The sequence below is a fragment of the Nestor notabilis genome, unplaced genomic scaffold (assembly GCF_000696875.1).
Source record: "Nestor notabilis isolate BGI_N333 unplaced genomic scaffold, ASM69687v1 scaffold4031, whole genome shotgun sequence".
NCBI lineage: Eukaryota > Metazoa > Chordata > Aves > Psittaciformes > Psittacidae > Nestor > Nestor notabilis.
The window spans coordinates 123,498-135,050 of record NW_009916027.1 but is presented as its reverse complement, the minus strand read 5'-3'; positions in this window follow the sequence as shown (position 1 = coordinate 135,050).

Below are 11,553 nucleotides of genomic sequence, written 5' to 3'. Positions count from 1 at the left end.
AGAGAGAAACAATGTTTAGATTAGTCAGGACAGACAGATCCATAGTATTCACGCCGTTCTCTGACTTCATCATCAATACATTGCGTGACTGTGGGCACGTTTGGGAATGCTGCTAATGCAACAGATTTCACCCAACAAGACATTTTCCATCTCCCTGGGATATGGAGAGGTTTAGAAGACTGTTTTGAGGTCCTTTTGAGTCAATGGCCAAAAGAACTTTATTATGTATTGTGACCATATTTCCATAATAAAAACTTGGGGCATTTTTAGTGTCAGTATTTCTCACAATTGCAAAACAGTCCAAATGCCCTTTTTGTGGTGTTCTGAAAATGTCAGCTTTCGATTAAGCCTCAATATGTATACATTTCTCAGAGCAAGGACATAGGGTTTTATTGTGCCAAGTAACACCACGCTCTTACGAGGTTCATTCATTAATACAGCTGATTGATTGGAAAAGGCCACTTCTGTCCCTGCAGTAAATGCCATTATTTTGACATTTGGACTTCAGCTTCCACTAGGGTCAAAGAAGGGGGGGAAAGTACCTAAGCCATTACAGGATCTAAATACAAAAAAATAAGGTGTTTTTTGGGTTTGGGTTTTTTTTTCATAAATCAGAACAAATCCTATAGTGCACAGCTACAGACAAGGGCATGAGTTTTAGATTTCCTAGAAGGTACCAAAGGAGCTCGTTACAAAGCGGCCATTTATCTTCACCTGGAAAAAAACAAACAAATTTCAGGACAGCAAACTAAATTTTTGCTTTTAACATCCTCAGAATCTCCTTCACACAGAGAAGATATTGAACAAGCTGCATCAAAAGAAGATGGTGGAGGGAGGTGAATGTCTCCTTTTACTCCCCCACCTGTAGCACTGTGTTCAGTTCTGTGGCCCCCAACATAAGAAGGATGCGGACCTGTTTGAGCAAGTCCAGAGGAGGATATGAAGATGATCAGAGGGCTGGAGAACCTCTTCTATGAAGAAAGGCTGAGAGCTGGGCTTGTTCAGCTGGAGAAGAGAAGGCTCTGGGAAGACCTTATAACAGTCTTCCAGTACCTGAAGGGGGCCTACAAGAAATCTGCAGAGGGACTTCTTACAAGAGCATGTAGTGACAGGACAAGGGGGAATGGCTTTAAATTGAAAAATGGTAGAGTTAGATTAGATAGAAGGAAGAAATTCTTCCCTGTGAGGGTGGTGAGACACTGGCACGGGTTGCCCAGAGCAGCTGTGGCTGCCCCATTCTGAGACCAGACTGGAACCTTGGTGAACCAGCTAGGTAAATGGTGGGTTTGGGTGCACTTTCACACATCCGTCTTTGCCCTTCACTAATGCAGATGCTGGGTGCACCTTTCTTAAACACCTAATGTTTTGCTCAGCTCAGAGTTGCATCTTGAACCAGTGTTGTGTTGTCACAAAAATCAAACTCTGATTATATTGAAATCAATTAGTGGTAAAACACTGAATGAGCCAGATTTTATACAGGAAGCTGCTGCACAATAAGAAAAAGTGAGTTTTGCCTCACAAGAACAGAACCAGAGTGAGAGGACTGCAGTAGCATATCAAGTGCAGTTTGAAACACTGCTTTTCACATGTTCATTTCTGACTGTTTTCTTCCAGCTTAAAATTTCTTGTAAACTGAATCAGAATACTGACATGAAAAGCCTGGGAGTTTATTACCTCGATGTACCGATAGCGTTCCTGCACAGGAAGTCAAAATCAGGAGGTCTTAGTTTTAAGCCAGAAAATCTCTTTGGAAGGTAAGATTGGAGTAATTCTAGAGGACTTGTTCATAGCATGAAAACATCCTGCCATTACATAGAAAGCAAGGCTCTACATCAGCACTTTATTCCAAGTTACTCTCTCTTTACCTGACTCTGAGCCAAGCCCCAAATTTAGCATTCAAGGCTTGAATCATGCGTTACAAGATAAAACAAAGTCCCCAACATCCTCCTTCCCTCCTCCAGCTAAAGAAAAATGAAGTTACTTCAGGCAGAGAAGTCATGAACAACCCAAACACAGCAGGGCCATAACGTGCAGCCTGACATTGTTGGCTCTAAACAAACAAACAATTGCACATTCATCTTGAAATCTGAAGATCTGCACCGCACGGAAAGAAGAGTCCAGGGGCCAATATTCATTCCCAGGGCAACTACGTTGGCTTTGGTGGAGTTACTCAATAGGTTTACAGAGCCATTGTGCTTCTCTCACTTCCAGCAATATCCAAGCACATCTGAATCACATTCTTTTGCTAACCATTTCCTCTCCCTCTGTACAAAGGCAGCTTTAACGAAAGAGGCAACAAAAAGATCAGGCTGTGTTATCTTTTCTGCCTGCTCCAATATTTCAAGTGCTTTGGGGCCTTGCTCCTTCCCTTGAACAACAGCCATTTCTTGGTTTATTCAGCATAAATTATACAATTATGTTTCATATCATCACAAGGCATCTGCAAATGAATAGCAGACACCCCTTTGCACTCAGCCTGTTTAAACAGGATGCCAACAGAGGAAAGAATGTGGAATACAATGACTGCACACTATTACCAATGGCAAGAGCCCTTTTACACCTGCGTAAATAGAGCTGGGTCTACCTGGTTGTAGAGGCATTGTCTCTTCCAGTTACATGCCAAGCTGTTCTACCAACCATTGTTTTCTTTATGGTTTGGTGTGCTGGCTTGCCTTCCACATCGACTTAAACCTCTACCTGCTTTATTATCTTTATGAAAGGATAGACAAGTAACAATAGAAAGTAACAATATGCTTCAAAGACCTTGCTGGAGCAATTTAGTACAGCAAAGAGAAGTTTCACTGAATAAACATACCGCTGAACCTGACCCTTTGGTTGCCATAGATATGAAAAGCAACTTGTTTCAGTTCCTTCACTAGCTGTTGTGAAATTTGCTATAAATTATGGTCCCAGTGTCAATAGACTTCATATTTTACTGATCACTATGGGTCTGAGCTCTGGCTGAACACTTCTCTTCACAGTTCTGGTCCATAACCTTGAGGAACCTTCATCTGTTTTGAGTATGAGAGGTGCTTCCCCAAACCTAGCCATGGTGATAAAAGGTTTTGTGCACAAATGTCATGAATTCACTGAGGGAGGGAAAATACAGAAGAAACATGAATTCTCCAGACACTGCAGTAAGGATGGGTGAAATGCCCCATCATCAGCTCCCAGCTGCCATTGCATGATCAGAAAATTTTGGTATTTAAACAGACCTTTAAACCAAATGCAGTGTTAGATTAAAAACTATAAACCTGATTGTTTGGCACTAGGCAAGGAACAGTTTAATTAGAAGGCATTTGGCAACCTGTTAGGTTGTAAAATGTTTGACAACATGCCAGTCAGACCCTTGAAGCAATAACAGCAACTTAAGAGTTGTGTTGTACATTTTGTGCTATGTGCGGGGTATGTCTTCAACGGAACCATTCTGAAGTGGATTCAATGGCTGTGGAAGGTGTGGTTGAGCAATGCAATTATTTTGCAGAATAGCTACTGCATTAGCAAAGCCAACGAGGGATTTCTCCAGGCACTATCCAGGCAGCACCTCTAGTTTAAGTCTTCAGGCTCTCCCACTATTACTCTTGGTGCTGGAGTGCTTGGCCCTGCTCACACGCGGAAGGTCTGGATCTTTTTTACTAACACCAGCATTTATCACTCTTTGGTACATAACTCAAAGCATCTCTCTTAAATCAGGCTTTTAATGGCCAACTGTCGCATCTAGTTGAAGAGGTGGACAGATAAAAGACATTAAGATAAAATGCTGCTCCTATAGTGCATTAGCTTTTCTGGGGTTGTCTGTGAAGGACAAGATACCACAGACGTGGACAGATAAACATGAGTGAGCCATCCACATGCAGACGTTTCTGCTCATCGTGTTTCCTGCATGTGTTTTAAAAAGTGAATGTTTAATGGCTATCACCACAGTTCTTTGCCTTTTCAGTGGGGTAAAGTGACTTCATTGTATTGAAGATGTTGATGCAAAAATACACAGATGACAACTCTGTAATTTCACTGATTGGAAATGTGAAAGAAGCAGGTCTTTGGGGTTATATCAGGTAACCCAGCTTCCAGTTACAGAAGCTTTTCCTTGTGGGTTTTTTTTTTCTGGCCCTTTTGATTTTGTTCTAGAGAGGAAAAGAATGGGAATAATGGAAAATACACGAAGAGAGCTGCTCAAAAAACATCACTGCAAAGTTTCATGTTTGAAACAGCCAAATTTGAAGCCAGCTTGGCTCAGCAAAGCATTCTGATTGTAACAACTACATTTTTGGCATGAGAGGAATAGCAACAAATCATTTTGATTTCTTTCCCTTTGTTCTTTAAATGTTTAAATGTTATGTGTCAGTGATAATGTTCTGATTTGTTGTTTGAACATTGTCATGGTTTAACCTCAGCTGGCAACTAAGTACCATCCAGCTGCAGTACTGAAATAAAGTAAAATGTAACGACAACAATAATAATAATATTAATAATAGTAATAATAATTTAAAAAGAGACAAATAAAACCCAAGAAAGACAAGTGATGCACAGCACAATTGCTCGCTGCCCAATGCCCAGCCAATCCCTCAGCAGCGATCAGCACCTCCTGGCCAACTGCCCTCAGTTTCTATAGTGAGCATGATGCTCTATGGTGTGGAATATCCCTTTGGCTAGTTTGGGTCAGGTGTCCTGTCTCTGCTCCCTCCCAGCTTCTTATGCCCCTCCTCACTGGCAGAGCATGGGAAACTGAAAAGCCCTTGACTTAGGGTAAGAATTACTTAGCAACAACTAAAACATCAGTGTGTTATCAGCATTGTTCTCATACTAAATCCAAAACACAGCGCTGTACCAACTAGTAGGAAGAAAATTAACTCTATCCCAGCTGAAACCAGGACGAACATACAGTTCACACCAGTTATTACAGTACATTAATGTGTGCATCCATTCATACTTAACATCATGTTTCAGCATTGAATGGAACATATTATCTTGAAGCTGATTCTGAATAAAGACATTTCAAAATAATGGAATTCTTTGCAGATTGCAAATCTGGGGGGTTGGCCAGTTTTCATTAAGAGTACATATGAGCACACTTCCTAAATCTTAAAAGTGTAAACATATGGATCAATTTTGTTTTCTTTTCTATTTGATATCATGCAGTTGGGTAATTATTTATTTTTAATGTTATTCCCTGACACTGTTCCTTTTTCACTCAGTAAGATGATAAACTTGGGAGATTTGATTTCTACTCCTGCTCTCAGTTACCCATTGTGCTGTCAGTTTATGTTCTCTACCAGGAAAATCATGAAGCCTGCTATAGAGCTAAAGACCTTGAGAGATGTTACCACCCGTATCTTCCTCCACCTTGCTTTTAAAGACTTCCACTGGCAGAGACTTCCAGCCCTTCCCAGGCAATCTATCCCTGCAATTTTTTAACTTCCACTTAAGGTTTTCCTCCTGTCTAACCCAAACCACCACTACTGCAATTTAAGTCCATTACTTCTTGCCTTATCCCCAGTGGATATAGAGAAGAGTTCATTACCTCCCTCTTTGCGGCAGCCTTAAAAATATCTGAAGCCTGTTATCATGACTGTTTCACAGTTGTCTTTTTTCTAGACTAAACAATCCAAGTTCTGTCAATCTTTTTCACATAAGTTCTATTTTCTGGCCTTCTCATCATCTTTATCATCTCTTTTACAGAGCCACCATCACACTGTCTTCTTCCTGCCACCTACCTTTGTAGTCGGAGGGTATTTCTCAAGGTGCACATGTACCAGCCAGCACAATTCAAACCTCCAGTGGCGTGGCATTGCTGTTACACTACTAGTAAGTAACCACAGCATTCCATGGACCAGATCACACAAAGTTTACTGACATAACATCAACTTGGCCACAGACATCAGGGCTCTCCTTTGAAATATGGAGAGCTTAAGCAACAACAGTCAGCTTAAGCTGATCACTGGCATGAAAAGCTTCTATTTCCTTTTCTTTGCTCTGTGTGTTCTAGGTTTTTTTTTTCTTTTTTCTTTATTCTTCAATTTTCAAAATAGAATTCTAATGAAAAAATGTTAGAATGAGGTCTATAAGCAAAACTTCTCAGAAAGTTGGTTGCCTTTGAAAAATATTGGGAGGGAGAGTTTCCTGTCAGGTCAAAATAGGTATTTATATTTTATTAAAATCAACTGTTTGAAAATCTGAAATTATTGGGAAAAAGGATGCCTGGCAAGTGTGCCTAACGCTGTGAAAACCACCAAGCAGGTCTTTAACTTGTGGTATGAATGCTATTTCCATCTGTGCATTAGCAAACATTTCAGCAAAGTACTCTGATCTAATATTATAAGCAACAAACTTTACCACATCTATTATATTCCTAAATATACTCCTCAGAATCAGCATGAAGTGACAGATCTAACACACTAGAGGTGACTAACATTTATGGTGTTCCTCTCTATACAACAACACAAGGTGTCTATTATATAAATCTGGGCTGCTTTTTCACGACACATACATCTCTGAATAAATACAACTTTAAAGGGAACATAATTATTTCAGCACAACTCTTAGTAAAAAGATTTGAAGAAAAGAGGTAAATATTTGTTCCTACATTTATTTCTTGGAAAGCTGTCTTGGCTATAAACTGTTCCAGGCTTGTAAATTCCTCTCTGAAAGTTAGTCACAGGCATATCTCAGATAGGTTCAGAGTGCACTTTTGTTTCTGATAAGCTATATATGCTTCAGAGACTTATCTGCCTTTCCCCTAAAGGTCTTCAGTTTGCAAAGCTGAGCTAGTAGTATCTCCACAGGAAGATTTTACACAACATTGTTTTTTACTTTTCCTTGCATTGAAATCAGAAGAGCAGCATCTGAGATGATTCCTCCAGCACTCTCTTTGTCTGGCCCTGATTAAATATAGGAAATGCAATAGAAAATAAAATTGAGCCACTGGGTATTAAAAGGGCACACAGAGTTATTGGCAAAGTATCCCAGTGCACCTGGTCAAACCCAAGTGACTGGGGTCTATCCAGGTGAAGCTTGATTTAAGTCTCTGTCCTTGTGCAGGAGATCACGCAGAGCAATCTCTGCACTGTCAGCTCCCTTGCAGGGCATGCTGACCACAAAGTAGATTCTGCATTTTGTTTATTTTTTAATAAAGCTGAAATATTGACTAGTTCTCCTTTTCCACTGATTACGGTCATTCAAAAGAGGCCAGAGCACTGGTATGCCCACAGCAGGCTACAGTGAGCTTATGGGCAGTTCCTACCCTTTGTTGCTGTGTTCATCCAGGTGCTGGGCACTCAAGCACAGCTCAGGCAGTTGCAGGGGAAGCAGTCCTTTGGCCAAGCATTTTGCTGTGCTGGGTATGACTCTCTTAAACTGAAGTCTTCCATGTTCATACTAAAGACAAATTCTGTTGAAAAAGACCATCTCGCACCTAGGGAAAAGGCCAACAAACCAACCCAGCTCTTTAAATTTGTTTCTGAAGAATACTGTCCTGCCTCATGAATGTCGTGTTCCCTTTCATTGCATCATTAGCAATAGTGCCCAGGAATATTCCCGTTCAGATGGCAATTTTGTGCACTTTACCTGCTGCATCAAAACCTCCTGTTCTGAGGTGATCTGAGGCGCAGGCTGACTGAAAAATCAGTTCCTCTCATTTCTGGATGCAACTGGAAACTGCAATGATAAAACAAAATGCATCTTGGATCCTCAAGTTGGCATCTAAACTTTTCCTTCTTCCAGGGATCTACTCTCTGAGATCATCTCTGAGCCTTCTCATTTCAGCCAGCTGGTTAGAGAAGGAACTTAGGGAATGTCTCTGACATTCGTATTATTATTATCATCATCACTGTTTAACAGGCACAAGGGCTTGGGACTTTTGCAGATCCCACTCTCCTTGTGAGCACAAAGACATTAAAACTCATGGTCCCAAAGAGCTTGTTATCTAGTTGGCAAAAGAAAGCCCATCCCCGAAACCACAGAGGAGGAGGGTTGTAATTGTAAGACAGAGATAGGGGGGACGGTTGCAATAAAACTCTAGTGCTGGGAAATGCTGGACCTGTTAATATAGCATTGACTGGATTACACACATGGTTTTAACCTTTAGTTTGGACATCTTCAGCTCCCACAAATCTGTATGTTTTATTGGTGGCCAGGACGCAGTCCTTTTTATTAAAGAAGATCAATTCAGACTAATGCCAGCTAGAGAGAGAAATCTTTCCCTGCTTTCTCCCATCATCTCTGCCCTTCTCCTTTGGAGTATGCTTCCTCTCCTGTTAGTGGGACATCCTGCATGTGTCGTGGTGCAATTCAACTTAAGTCAAGGAGAAAGAGTTAGTCATTTTCTGCCCATTCATCCCAGTGTCAGAGGAGACCTCCTCTTCTTCACAGCTCCTGAAGGGTTTCTGGGAATCAGCAGGACCTTGTGCTTTTCCTCCTGGCGTCAGCAACTTTCCCCTTTTATCACATTTGCTGCTGACTCCTTCCAGTCTGCTGCTCCTTGCAGCTGTCTGCCAAAACCAATATTCTCACAGCTGCCAGAGGCAGCTTAGACTGGCACATCATAAAAGGCAGCAAGGGCCACATTTCCAGATTAAAATAAACCCAGCCACTTCAGCGCCTTCTGACAATGTGTTTGACATGCCTGTGCTGTGGCCTCACTCCTTGGCTGTGACAAAACACAGACATGACCATGGCAGCTCACATGGGCATCTTGCTACCTCTCCATATGTTCACCAGGAGTGGCCTGTAGGGTGACACGGTGCCACAGACCTAATGCTGCTCCTCCCTCATACCCACCTTCTTTCCCTGGGATTACAGAGGTCTCTGGTTGAATATCAGACTGACCCTGTTGCCTTTGGTAGGACTTACTTATCTTCTAGCCTTGCCATGATTAGGTGCATCTGCTGTTAACTTATTTATTGCCATCTCCTGATACTGTCAGGAATAGGAAGAGGCCTTGGCCATTGCAGTGCAATACATCTTGTTCTGGAAGGAGGTTACCCTCTGTGTTCATCTGCAATGTTTCTATACATTCCAGGCAGCACTACATTCTTCTAAGAAAAAAATGATGAAACTGGCACAGCAGCCTGCAATTCCAGAAGACAGGAATTCCTAACCCAGGTGGTCCTTTCCCATTCACCATTCCAAAGAAAACTTCGGCTTTGTGAACAATGTCTAACAGGAAAGAAATCCAGTGTAAAACAAAAAGAGCGAGCCCTGGGCAGAGCAGGATAAACAGTGCCTGAACTTTCTGCTTTGGGCAGAAATCGTATCCACAGGCTTTGAAGCCATAAGGCCTCTTTGCTTTTTCACTTCAGTCAGTCGGTAAAGTCATTTGGAATTCTCTGGGGAAGGGTCCCAGGGCATGTGTTTATGGGTCACTGAGGGTGAAAACTCTCAGTCTCAGTCAGAGGGTAGCAATCAGTGTTTACCGAAAACTCATCTTGCAAGGACATGAGCTCCCCCCACATGTGCCTCCTTAGCGTGCTAATAAAATGGGGGCACATGATGAGGCATACAAACCCCTTTAAAGAATCAACAGTGATCTAGGGGGCTGTCTTTATCTGTTCCTACTTCTGACACCATGAAGCAGGCACAGTATTTTGGGGCAAAACTCAGACTGACTTACTGCTTATTTACCCAGATTCCTACCTTACTGCTGTTCTCCCCTTGGGCATGCTACATATGCGTTAACAAGATCCCCTCCTGCCATCTTCCTTCACCCCATGCTAGGATGCTTTAAACACAGAGGTTGGTTCAGTGAAAATTCGCAGCCACCAAGAAGCATTGTCCAACCTCTAGACTGCTACCATCAGGAGGCTGGCATCAGTGATGCTATGGAAATCACCGTGTGCTTCCCATCACAATACTCACTAGCCAATTGATCTTGCCAGACATTCATTATCTGAACTGAAATCGTTCTTCTTTCTCCATAGTCCTAGTGAATCTGTTCTTTTGAAACAAAGGCTTGAAAATCAGCCAGAAAATGTCTTCAGGTGTAGCCTTTAGTTGTCATATGAAAATCCACCCAAATCTGAACCACTGAAATAGAAGACTACACCATGTCTTGGGTGACAAAGTTTAGTGTGTGGTGTCCTTGCTCATGGCAGGGGAGTTGGAACTAGATGATCTTAAGGTCCTTTCCAACCCAAACTATTCTATGATTCTAAATAGAAGTGCTTTTTTAACAGAGTAACATTGATGTCTTATAATCAAGGACTTTTCTCAGCTGCAGTTAGTGGATCTAATCAAGAACATTTCTAGGTCTCTCTCATTCTGTCACTCCCTAACCCTCCTTTTTTGTGGGAAAATCTTTGTGGATAAAGAGCTGTTCTCTGCCTCTTCTGGGGGTGGGAAACACATCTTGTACTGGGTAGCTTATCCATTCACACCATCTTTATAAACTGATGGTGGGAATGACTCAAGTATTTAAGTGGAATTAAAATGGTGCAAATACATTAGATGTATCTCCCTTACAGCCATCTAAATTCCTCAGATTTTAACAGTTACAAGAGCAATGAGATGAGTATCTGTGTAGTGGTGCCTGTGTCTCCACATTGAAGATGGAAGAAGCTCAAACACTGCTTAGATTGGCTGTCTAAATTTTGCATGGGTAAAGTCGGTGCCAGTGTGAAAGAAAAGGCCCTCATAAATCTTGGCTATGGAAGCTGAGAATATTACAGCTTTCAATCTATCAGCTGCCACTTGTATGCTTCATTAGAAAACAACTTGCTACTATTTTTTTTAACTTCTTGAAGCTGTTTCTTAATTTCTGAGTGAAAAATTTTCCCATGAGAAGGCAAGGAGTCATCTCATTCAAAAGTCTTCCCTGGGAAATGGCTGATTTTTAGAAGATCTTTTTGCCAGGAAAAGGAAGATAAATTATTTCCCATCAGCTTTGCACTCTGGGTCGGCCAGGGTGTTCCTCATGGAAGCTGCAGTTCTGAGTCTGTTGTGACCTTGTCTTCTCCTCAGTTGAACATTATCTCCAAGAAAAAATTCGGAGGGCACGCAGTTAGTCAAATGGCATGTCTGGTTCCTTATCTAGTCAGTCCAGAGAGCAAAGTATCTCCAAACATCCAGTGATCTGTTGTATCTATCTGAGCTGTGGCGTTTAGAATGAAACGACTTGCACTTTGGACAGGCTCATCCTTCTTTTTTACTCATTTTAGAAGGCAACCTTTAGACAACTATAGTTATAAGAAATTAATCTGACCCTCCAATGACTGAAGTGTCCCAGTGCCTCAGGATACTCCTTACATTTGGATGAGAACTAATTGAAATCTGATTACACCTTTCTTTCCACTGGGGGAGAAATTGGTACTCTCCTCTTCCGCTCTGACATGGGATAAAACAAGTATGTGAATTTCCCATGAGTCGGATATCTTTTTCCCATTCATTGCTATTTTTTATGCTGTGATGCTATATGTGAAGTCGTACAAGAAGGAAAGCTTGCCAAAAATATCAGCTTTTCCTAACCAGCATGACAGTTACAATATATGCAATACAGATGGAAGACGGCACAGTGCGGACACTTTTATAGCATGAAGATTCTCAGCACTGTCAAAAGCAGAG